The sequence below is a fragment of the Trachypithecus francoisi genome, unplaced genomic scaffold (assembly GCF_009764315.1).
Source record: "Trachypithecus francoisi isolate TF-2019V2 unplaced genomic scaffold, Tfra_2.0 Lachesis_group8, whole genome shotgun sequence".
Classification (NCBI taxonomy): Eukaryota; Metazoa; Chordata; class Mammalia; order Primates; family Cercopithecidae; genus Trachypithecus; species Trachypithecus francoisi.
The window spans coordinates 57,297,980-57,308,731 of record NW_022681473.1 but is presented as its reverse complement, the minus strand read 5'-3'; the positions used below and the strand labels follow the sequence as shown (position 1 = coordinate 57,308,731).

Below are 10,752 nucleotides of genomic sequence, written 5' to 3'. Positions count from 1 at the left end.
TTAGTATTCGTAAATTATGTGCTATACATCCTTTGTGTCAGTAAAATTTAGAGTAAACTTATTGAGTCTATGCATGCAGACATTTTCTGGAGAGCTTGTTGTTAAATGTCACTGTTAACACCCCGTAGGCCCTCCATTACACTTAGTCCCAACATGTTTCCTTACTGTGCAGAGGGTGAGGTAGGGTGGGGTAGAGGGACAGGTGTAACTTGCAGAGACCCTGGGAGCAGTGTCTCAGATTTCCAGACAAGCTGTGGCTTATCACTAGATCAGCTTGACCTCCTCCTGACCAGGGGCACTGGAGCTCCCATTCATTGGTCCCTTCTCTGTACCAAGCTCAGGGATTTACAGGTCAGAGGAAAAAGACATGGTCACTGCCTGTATGGAGCTCATAGCCCAGCAGAGGAGACATCCAGTCACAATTAGTCACACCCTGGAGAGTACAGGGGCAAAAAGGAAGGAATTGCCCAGCTGAGGCAGGAGGGAGACTGGGACAAGAGGAGCTGCTCAGTGGAACAGTGCCTCTCAACATTTAGTGTGCAGCATCCACAGATCTGTGTTAAAAATGCAGAGATTCTCTTTTGGCAGGTCTGGGCAGGGTGGTGCCCAGGAGTCGACAGTATGCTAGGGGATGGTGAAGCAAGTACCCAAGGGCACATTTGGAAAAGCCTTGATCTGAAGAGACAAGAGGGTGTGTGCTGAGGCAGGAGATGAGAAAGTTCTTTCAGGAGATCTGCTGGGAGTTGAGGAGTGGCTGGAGCAAAGGCAGCCTGGAGGGGAGACAGCAGAGCAAGGCAGGAGAGGGGTCAAGGGGCAGGTCCTGCAGCCTCACAAGCCTCATGGAAGAGCTTGGTTTATATCCTTTGGAATGAGGAGCAGTGGAAAGAGCCTTGTCAGCAGACAAGTGACATGCTCAGGTTGGCTTTTAAAAGTGTAATGTTCCTGGAGCAGGCAGAACTGCAGTCCAGGAGACCAGAAGGAGGCTGGGGACATGTGAGGCCTCAATCTGGGCAGAGGCACTGGGGACAGGGGAGGGGACTGATAGGAGGGCTTCACAGGTGGAGCCGCAGGTGAGATGAAGAGGGTTAGGGTGGCGCCTGGTTTTCTGGGGTGATGACTGAGTGAATGGCAGGACTATGCACATTGCCAGAAAATCAGGAGGAAGAGCAGGTCTGGAGTAAGGTGAGTTGCTTTGAACCTGGAGAGTTAGAGGTGCCCCTGGAGGGGCCCAGAGGCATTTGGAGCTCAGGGGAGCCATCAGGAAGTAGATTTGGGAGCCCTGTGGACAGGTGGGAAAGCCAAGAAAGTGAAGAGGTCACCTGTGGAGAACACAGTCACAAGGGTCCAGATCTAATGCTGAAGGGCCAAGAACTCAGGCCTGTCTGGACCTTGTTTCTGGAAGGGGTGGTCCAGACACCAGGTTCCTCCATGCAGGAAAGCCAGAGAGTGGACAGGAGAAGGTTGGAGGAGGTCAGAACCATGGGTGGGGTTGCTGACCACCTCTGGCTTAGGAGCTGGAGGCCACAGTGGTTAGGAGTCATGGGGCCTCAGTTTTAGCTCCAGCCCTGGCTCTGCTACCAACTTGCTGTGTGACCTTTGGCAGATCTCTACCCACTCTGGGCCTCAGCTTCTTCATCTGAAAATAAGAAAGCTGGACCATACCACTGATTTTCAAATGACATTTGGAGCCCCAGGGTCACCCAGAGCATCTCCAGGAAGCAGGAGTTGAGGGTGATGGAGAGGGAGAGGCTGAGGGTGTGGAACTCTAGTCCCATCCTGTCCCCAGCTTCATCCAGAGCCACTTGCATTTATGTTTTCTGTTAGCCTCTTCATGACAGGATGTTTTCCAACTGAAAACTACTGGGCCAGAAGATCCCTTATACTGTTGTATGTATTTGGGGTCTGTGAATCCTTGCCAACATAGAAGCTGATGGAGTCTGAGGAATAACACACGCTGAGAAAACCAAGCATCATCATTGCAGACACTGTGTGAACTCCCTGCCTGCCACCCACACAGCACAGTCACCGTTATGTCCACGCTTACGTAGGCCTGGGCTCTGCCTAGCTGCGCGTGATTTCAGCAGTGGATGCAGCTCAGTTTGCCCCCGCCTGATGGCTGGCTTATCCCCAGCCCCAGCCATCAGGGTGCCCCAGGGTGGGACCTGTGTGGCCCTGGCCCTTCTCTGCTGCCCCAGTGCTGTGAAGCCACAGGTCAGCCTCCTTGTTCCTTGATGCTCTCTGTCATTGTCTCTACAAATGCAGAGAGTCTCTAAACAGGACACAACACATTTCGTCCTTCCTTGGGCCTGGCATCAGCAACGATGCCACCTGTGTGGGAGAGGACTCAGTGGGTAGTGTCCTGGCTTCCCTCCAGCCCCACAGAGCTTCCCTCAAACCTCAGTGACAGCTGAGCACGCTCAGTAAACTGAGGCAAGCCTGGGCCTAGACCAGTGTGTGGGGGCGTGTGCTGTGGGGAGGGAGGATGAGACAGCTGGCCTCAGGATGGGGACGAAAACACCCTGCGGTGCCTCTACAGGGAAAACCAGGGTCCTTCAAGTGTGTGTGACCTCAGATCCCAAGAAGTCGATGCCTGGCTCCCCTCCCTGCCCCTCAGAACGGAGCCTAGGAGTTGGGGAGGGGCAGCTTTGCTCACCCCTTGCCCTGAGATCCTGGGGTGCAAGAGTAGGATGACAGTCAGCTCAAAGGGGACAGAGATCTTGCTAGTTTGCTCTGTGCCTCTTTAGCCCACACTCATGTCCCTGCATACACTGGACCCTCCCATCACCTGGAAGTTGTCCTGCCCCCTGCCGCTGCCCCTACCCCTAAGAGATCCAGATCCCCAAATAAGGCCACACTGGGCCCCCGGATCCCAGGCTTGGAGACAGTGCTTTTGGGGAACTCCAGGGACCCCCAGCTCTCTTGCTACTTCAGGAACAGTTTGGAGGGGGACCCAGTAGAAGTGACTCCCCCCCATCACCTCCTCAGCATCCCAGATAGGTCTCAGAAAGTTGCTCCAAAACTGCTGGGAAGAGACCCCACCTCTGGAGTTGCTTCCTGCTCCTCCTCCTCTGTTCTCGGTTCCCCAGGACTACGGAGGCTTCAGCCTGTTCTCACTTGGCAGGGTGGTTCGTGGGGCAGGGTGACGACTCTCGGTGTTTCCTGACAACAGGCTGGGGGACTCAAGCGCCAATGTGAAGCTGAAGAGTGTCCTGGAGACAGGGGGCGGTGAGACGGAGTCTGCCCAGGCCACGCCAGTGGCCGGGGTGTGGTCCTGGGCCTGGGGAGGGTCGCTGTTTGAGAGGAGGACGCAGCTTTATAAAATGACTCCGTAAGTATGGCCTGGGCAGGTGGGGCCGCAGGCCCCCACTGCCACACCTGGGACCGCGGGCATGGGCCAAGAGCTCCTGCAGCAGGAGACCCTGCCACAGGATGTGGGGAGCCCAGAAAGCTTGGGAGGTTGCAGTCCCAGGGAGACACACATGCCTTGGCTGAGGCGGAGGCTGGCTCTTGGCCTCTAGGGAGCTGGGGAGCCAGGCGTTGTCAGGGGCCTGTGGAGGGCTCTCCCAGATGCTCTAGGCTACTGGGCAGGGCCTTCCTCTGAAGGGTGTGTGTGCGTGTGTGTGTATGTGTACGTACACATGAGGGGTTGCAGTTTCTACCGTGGCTGCTGGCTCATAATAAAAGCCTTTTGAACCCAGGAACCCAAGAAGGCAGGCTCACAACCTTCTTTCTTAGGCATCAAAGACTCTAGAACAGTGGTTTGCATCATGAGAAACCCTAGGAATATTTTTAACATGCACATTCCCAGGCTTTGCCCACAGGGACTCTAGGGCAGGGCCCAGGAATCTTTATTTTAGAAAGCTCTCTGGGTGATTCTGACAGGCTGCAGCTGGGGGAGGAAACCACTGCTCTTGGGGGACACCTACCCCAGGCCAAGAAGCCCAGGCCCTGCCTACAGGGCCACCTTAGACACTCAGACATTGTCTCTGGAAGGTGTTCAGGTCATCTGCACTCTCATAGGAAGGAAGGGCTGCTGTGCTCTTCAGTAACCTCTTCTTGAGGCACAGGAGAAAGCATGGAGCACAGAGTGGGCCCCAGAGGAAGGAAGGCTCAGGAAGGGGTGTGACGGAGCATCAGGGCCAGGGACTGCCCCATCACAGTGTCTGGGCCCGCTGAGGCCCCCACAGCTCTCTCAGAGCCCAGCACCTCCGGTCCACAGCAGCCCCTGTCCAGCCACGTGAGTGAGCCCAGGTCCTCCTGCATGGACACGAGGAAAGAGAGATGAGATGTCAGAAAGGACTCCCGGGAGATGAGCGCACACAAGGACAGTTATGAAATCTCCTCCACAGAGTTCCTTGTTAGCATTTTAAATGTCTCCTTAAAAAAGAATTCAGTTAATTCAAAATGACCTTTAGAAAAAGAAAGTAAAATAAATGACCTCTAAAACCCTCATAACTGACATGAAGTTTACTGACTTAACTGAATTAACATGAAGACAGCATGAAGTAGCCGACTGCACGTTTGCTTCCATGGTTGAAGCTGGAGTCAGAGGCCATCTGATTCGGTTTATTTCCCATCTTGCCGGCCCAAGGATGCACATTCATTTTGCCCGAGACTGCACATGTCCACACCTCCTGGCAGTAAAGCATCCCGGAGTGTTCACTCGACCCAATTTGCTTAGTCAATCCCCAAGTGCTGAACCTTTGGGCTCCTTCCAATTTCTTGCTATTATAAATATCACGGCTATGAATATCTCCATACAAATTACTTTCTTAGTATTTTACTGGGAAGCATTCCCCAAGTGGAACTACTAGGTTAAAGGGCATGAACAATTTTATAGTTCTTGTCACATATTACTAGATGGTTCTCCAGAAATATTGAGCCCATTTACTGTGACACCAGTTATCTATAGCTGTCCCCACAGCCCTGCAGTATAAAGGTTCATCATTTTTATTTATTTTTAGCTGTTTTATTTACTTTCTTTTTTCTCATTTTGCGATTTTGGTCAGGAGTGGTGCGGCAAGTTGTTTTAATGCCGTTGTTTCAATGATCGGTGACATTGGACATTCTCTGAAGGACTTTGAGAACCTGATGGGCATCATTTGTCCTGCAGGGATATGGCAGGATTGGTCCTGAGTCTAAGAGCTGGATCAGGACTGGAAAAATGGATACCTCTGAGTTTTCAGACTTACTCAGTTCTCAGTCTCCCAGCAATAGGCCAGCATGTACATCAGGGCCATAGCTTCCAACGCTCTGAGGTTGAATGAATATGGTTTTAAAACAGCATCACTTGCCCCAGGGAGAAGACTGAGATGAAAGGGAGAAGGAGAACCCATGGCCCCATGCTTGTCCCCACCTTGATGGACTGTGCCTGAGCTCCGCTGGACAGGCTGCACAGCCTCTTACCCCAGATGTGGCCTTCTGGGTGCAGAGATTACCATATTATGTTTATGACTGTGGCCATGGGGATAAACCAGATTTGGGGCTTGTAGTACACCTGCCTGTTGATCCTAATGACCATCCAGGAGCTGCACCAAGAGTTTACCTAGTGCTTGTAAAACCAGGACTCATGGTGGCTAGAGAGGACTGGCTGGCTAAGATCAGTAACATTTGTTGAGGTCTGGGCCCTCGTGTCTTGGCTGAGGTCTAAGCATGGGGAGTTGTGGAAAAGGAGGGTGTTAGGGAATATTGACCTAAGTGGGGTCAAAAATTGTGGCCTGCAGATAATGACACGGGGCTCCTCAGTGATACCAGGAACTCAAGGCAGGGACAGTGAGAGTCAGGGGCATGAAACCCAGTGATGGAAACTAGGTGCCATGGCTGTTGCAGGTAGGGCCACAGGGCCTCCTGGGATCTCAGAGCAGACAGGCCAGATGAGGGAGGAGAGTAAGTCAGGGCAGACATGGCTGGTGGGGCAGGAGGAACTAGCATAAGGTTTGAAGTCAGCAATTTAAATCATAGTGTCAGAGGACTCCACAAACTTGGGAACAAATAGACAGTTATGGATACTCAGGATATTGTTGGTAGGAGCAGAAGAGTGATTTGTGCAACCAAAGGAGGTCTTGGAGTCCCAGGGGCCTCTCCATGTTGAAGCAGGATGCTAGGGGATGAGAGGACACAGGGCCAATGTATAATATAGGTAACAAGGCCCAGCCTCTTGGAGGAGAATTGGTGGAAGCTGGCCAGGGGATCATCATTCCAGACCACACCTGGACTTGGAAAGCGTCCCTCTCTGCAGAGGCCAAGCCAGGATCGTGGCCATCAGGCTAAGGGGGAAGTGTGTATGTTGCTGGGGTAGCAGGTGTCTTGAGCCCACTAAGGTCCTCCAGGCTTTTGGAAGGAAGCAGACTCCCTTTCCCTCTCATTCCTGGCCTGCTCCTCATGGGGCCAGGGCTTTGGTGGTGCTGGGGCAGGTGGTAATGGACAGAGGAGACATGGCATGTGCCCCAGGTTCCACAATGGGAGTGAGACAGAGTTAAGATGTGATTTCATGTGGTAGAAGTGTGAGTCTTAGATTCAGGTAGACCTATACCTTACTGTGTGACCTCAGTTCTCTCTGAGCCTCACTTTCTTTTCTCTAAAATGGGGATAGTCATACCTTCCTTATAGAGCGGTTAACAAGATTGAATGAGAAAATAATACATGACAGCACTCAGCAAGAATAGTTGTTAACAAATGTCAGTTTCCTTCCATTTGCCTCTTCTAGTACCTAGAGCAGAGTTGAGTGTATCTGTGGGCCCAAATAGGCCTCCACTGTAGACGGGGTGAAGGGTGAAGGAAGGGACAGCATGCCCTCTGGTAAACCTAGGAGCAGAGCTGGAAGAGCAGCTATGCTTCAGGGTTTATCTGACCCAAGGGTAATGATGAATTTGGTGAAGTGGAGGGGTTAAAGCCTGGCAAGTTTCTGAGCCTCGGTTTCCTTATCTGAAAAGTAAGTTGTGTGTGGCCTTGTGACAATGCATGGGAAGCCCCTAGCACTACTCCTGCACATAGTAGGAGGCCCACACATAAATGATGGTGTGGATTCTGTGGTTGCAGACCCTCGTCTTGCCCTCAGAGTCATATCGCTGTGAAGGGTTTCTCTCTGTGAGCTCAGAGTCCAGTCTGGGGTTGGTCAGACATGAAACGGGTTGTGCATGGTGGTCAGTGCTTGGACAGTGGCTAATCATGTCACCCCAGAGTTGGCCAAGGAGGAAGGAGCCCAGAGGGAGGCTGCCCTGAGGGCCCCTGAGGCCGTGGGGGGCTCCAAGGGTACTGCCAGGGGAAGAATGGGCACTCTGCAGTTCTCTCCTCTAGCCCCGGATGTTTGGAGAGTGTCCAGAACCAACAGATCTGCTCAGATGCTGGACATGAAGTTCTGTTTGGCACACAGCATGACAGCCTTTTCCCTGCAGGAGCATTACGAGAGGCAGGAAGCATGGAGGTGAAGGGAATTGGAAGGGCCTGGCATGAGTCAGGAATGAGCAAGGATGGGGGCAAAAACAACTCCGTGCAGTCCAGAGGGAGCTGGCCCTGGGTTCAGCCCCTGTACAGCTCTGCGGCCTATGCCCTGACCCTGATCCCAATCCCAGGCAGTTACCGTGCACAGGGTACTGAGTGATGAACCTCGTTCTCTGGAGGCAGCAGGGCTGTGCAGAGGGTCCAGACAGCCTGGAGAGAGATAGGCCAAAGGTGCCCCAGACTTCCCAGGGTAGCCACCCTGCTTGGGGCAGTACCACTCAGGAGCTAGAGGAGTCCAGGGTTCTGAATCCCAATCTGTCGCCTGCGAGCTGAAGACCTGGGGCAAGCCTAGCCTGTCTGACTCCTCATGCCCTCTTCGCAGCGCACATCTAGGAAAAGTGTAATAACTGCGGGTGTTTGAGTACTTCAGCACTGGTTATGAAAGCAGGTTGAAGAGGTGTGACAAGACCTGCACAAACTCAGCCTGCCAGGTGTGCAGCCCCTGTACTTTGCAAATGACCTCTAGTCCTTGTCACCCTGGGACAACCCTGGATCTTTCTGGACCTGCCTGAATCCTCTGGACAACCTTTGCAGCCCACTACCTTCCCCAAATGCACACACATTCACACACACAACCATCACCGTGTACAGATGGAGCTCCTTCCTCTCAGTAAGTTTCTGACCTCCATCCTGCCTCTCCCGCTCCAGGCAGCTCCACTCCTAGCTCCTGATCTGCTCCCATTCCTCCACTATCTGGCCTCACCAAATACTGGCCTGTGAAATGGCCTCACTCTGTAAGTCACACCAACGAGGTCCGGCTTCTCTGGCTTCTCTAGCTCTTCTGGCTCCCCACCTCCTCCAGCAAGATTTAAAAACAGTCCCTCTTTACTGAGCATGTGAGAGCCGGCATAGGGCATTGTTGCTCCATTTCCTTTCTTGCTGAGTCAGGGTCTAGGAGAGCACCCACAGGGAGTCCTGCAGCCCCGGGTTTCGCCCCAGCTCTGCTCCTCATGAGCTGTGTGAACTCAGCCGGTTGTTTTACCTTTTGAGACCTGCTTCCTGGTCTATAAACTGGAAATAATAATAGTACCTTCTCTTTAGACTGTCGTAAAGATGAAATGGGACCCTATATGCTTTTAGCTTGGTGCCTGGCACGGGGTAAGCATTTAATAAATGTTAGCTATTGTTACTATTTTGTGCCTAAGAAAATACTTACAGTGAATGACAGGAAAAATTCTCCTCATGTATTCACTCAACAAATATTTATTGAACTCCTGTTTTCTTCCAGGCACTGTACTAGGCACTAGAGATACAGCAGGGAGCAAAACAGTGAAAACCCCTATTCTCAAGGAGCTTCTATGCTGGATTCCACAGCTACACACTCAAGTCTTTGCTGTCAGCCCTCTTCTCCCTTAGTCTGCACCTTTCCCTGAGCCTCTGCCTCAGCCTCCTCCTGGGCTCGGGACTCCCTGAATTTCGCTCTCCTCACGTGTCTTCTCCCGAAGCTCCAGATGCACTTTTCCAGTCACTTGCAATGGGTTGGCCTGCAGACACTCAAACCTGGCACATCTGAACAGTAACTCACAATGCCCAACCCCTTCTCAAACCTGCTATTCCCACTGGGTTCTCTGAGGAGTCACTGTCCAGACCCCTCTTCCTCCAACATGCAGCTCTTATATCATCATCGCCCCCACCATGAATAGCACTTAGTGCAGGCACCATGCTAAAAGCTTTTATTAAATCATGGAATCCCTTGACGTCCCTAAAAAGCATTCCACTTGTTTGCAGATAAGAAAACAGATGGAAATGGTTAAACAGCCTCAGGTTACACAGTTAGGCAGAGCCCAGACGAAGAGCCCAGGCTGTCTGGCCTCAGTTGTGCTTTTCTTGCCGCTGTGCTGTCCTGCCTCGGGTCCCATGGGCTTGCCTCAGCTGTACCACTCACCCCAGGCCCCTCCTTGGCGCATCCAGCTCTGCCCTCGGCTGTTGAAGAACCTGCTCACTGGTATCTTTGCTTCCCTCTGGCTTCGCCACAGACCCTGCTGCCAAGGCTGCCTATGATCCCCTCCCTCACAGGCAGGATCACTTCCCCAACGCCACCACACCCCTGCACCCCTGCGATTTCCCCTTTGTTTACAGGCAGCCTGGCCCTGTTCCAGACCAACTTCCCCAGTCCCATATAACCTCTCCAAGACCCTTCTTCCCTACTCATTCCCCATGTGTTACAGCCAGGCAGGCCATCCACCCCAATGCTTTCCTAACTCCCGTGGCTTCCTCGCCACATCTACCTTTACTGAGCTCTGTATCCTTTAATACCCAGCCTCAAAGGCTGTCTCTGCTGCAAAGCCCTGCCTGGTCCCCTGCCAGACTCCTCTGGCTCTCTCTGCTGTGCCCCCACGGGTCTTCACCTCTGGCTGGGTTGACTTCATACCGCCTGGGATTATTGTTTGTTGTCTGTGTCCATCTGTGTCTTCCAGTAACCCATGATCTTCACAGGCCAGTGCCCTGTGTTAGTCATCTCTGGATCCCGGTGGCTGATGGGGCTGGGTGCAGTGAGAGCCTCAGTACTGAAATGAACAGAGCCGGCCTACGAGGTCACTCTGCGATTTGGGGCAGGAAAGATCTGAGTTTCTTTCTGCACTTCCATTGAGTCCTGCTGTAGAAACCACAAATGGGGAATGATCATTGAATCCCAGAAGGCTGAGCAGGAAGGGCTGCTGCAGGTCATCTGTGTTAATTCTTTGTCTTTGAAATGTTGGAGTGAGGCCCAGAAATGAGAAAGATGTAGCCCACGATCACTCCGCAGGGAGGAGTTGTGGTTAAAATTCAGACCCCTGGCTTCTAGCCCAGTGTCCTTTCTGCTTTGCTGAACCATTCCATCTTTTCTTTGCTTTTTCTTTAAACAAACCACCTCCTACAATTGCTTATGCTGAAAATCAGCCCAGTCTCATAGCTCTGCAACCTCTCTTTGTCCCCTTCCAGATAACCACAGGACACTTTATTTTACACTTCTGTCATAATGATTTTATACTCTCATTTTTAAATTTAGTATTATTGGGGGGGGGGGTGGGTAATTAACCCTAAATTCTTGTAGAGAAATTAAGTGCTTAGAGTATATTTCTGGGTTGCTTATTTTCTTCCATTGAAGTTTCACATGAGATTCCTGTCCATCATCACATTGCTTCAGTTGTTGCCGCTGTGTATTTTCATATCTAATGGGATTGGTGCTCCTCTCATTAGCCATTATCAGAATTGTCTTTGCTTTTCTTACCTGTTTTGTTTTTGTTTTTTGTTTTTTTTTTCCTCCAGATA

General features: G+C 51.9%; 1 protein-coding gene and 1 long non-coding RNA gene across 2 annotated transcripts in view; both read left to right on the top strand.

Annotated features, from left to right (window-relative positions):
- The window catches only part of TUB (TUB bipartite transcription factor), an 88,182-nt gene that overhangs the window by 40,549 nt on the left and 36,881 nt on the right, over window positions 1-10,752 (top strand). The gene's annotated exons all lie outside the window — the stretch shown is intronic.
- Window positions 1,141-10,481, top strand: LOC117081082. Its single transcript, XR_004436087.1, has 4 exons — window positions 1,141-1,182; window positions 3,170-3,328; window positions 8,542-8,598; window positions 8,729-10,481. It is a non-coding gene; the product is annotated as an uncharacterized LOC117081082 (long non-coding RNA).